The following is a 606-nucleotide window of genomic DNA, read 5'->3' as shown; positions in this document are numbered from 1 at the left end:
AGGGTTTAGGGTTTACCGTTTACTGTTTACTGTTTACTGTTTAGGGTTTAGGGTTTAGGGTTTAGTGTTTATGTGTTTGTATCAGCTCTGGGCCACGACGTGGGTCACCCTGGCGTGGGAAACAACTCGCTAATAGGAAGCCGAAATTTGTGTGCGATAATGTTTAATGAGCGAGCAGTGTTGGAGTCGTTTCATTCTTTTTTATTGATGGAGTTATTACAAAAACCAGATATAGATATTTCAGGTGTATATACACCTGAAACACAACAAAATGCTAAACAAAGAATTGTTAGAGCTATACTCGCCACAGACCCATCCTATCATTTCTCTCTCGCCGATGAACTCGAAGATATTAAAAAAAATAACCCAGAACAAACAACACCAGCTACGCTTCTCGATGAAAAAACCAGAGATGCATGCTTAATGCGAGCAGGTAAACAAAAAAATAAAATAAAAATAAAATTAAATAAAATAAAAGAGAGAAATTGAGGGGGTTATGGTTGAGTGTTTTATCGTATTGTAAAAAAAGAAATAGATACAGAGACAAACACAGAAAATGCAGCAGCAGAAACTGCAGCAGAAACAGAACAGAAACAGAAACAGAAA

The sequence above is a fragment of the Eimeria mitis genome, genomic scaffold (genome assembly GCF_000499745.2).
Source record: "Eimeria mitis Houghton genomic scaffold, Emh_scaff471, whole genome shotgun sequence".
NCBI classification, from domain to species: Eukaryota; Apicomplexa; class Conoidasida; order Eucoccidiorida; family Eimeriidae; genus Eimeria; species Eimeria mitis.
Note: the sequence above shows the minus strand (reverse complement) of the source record.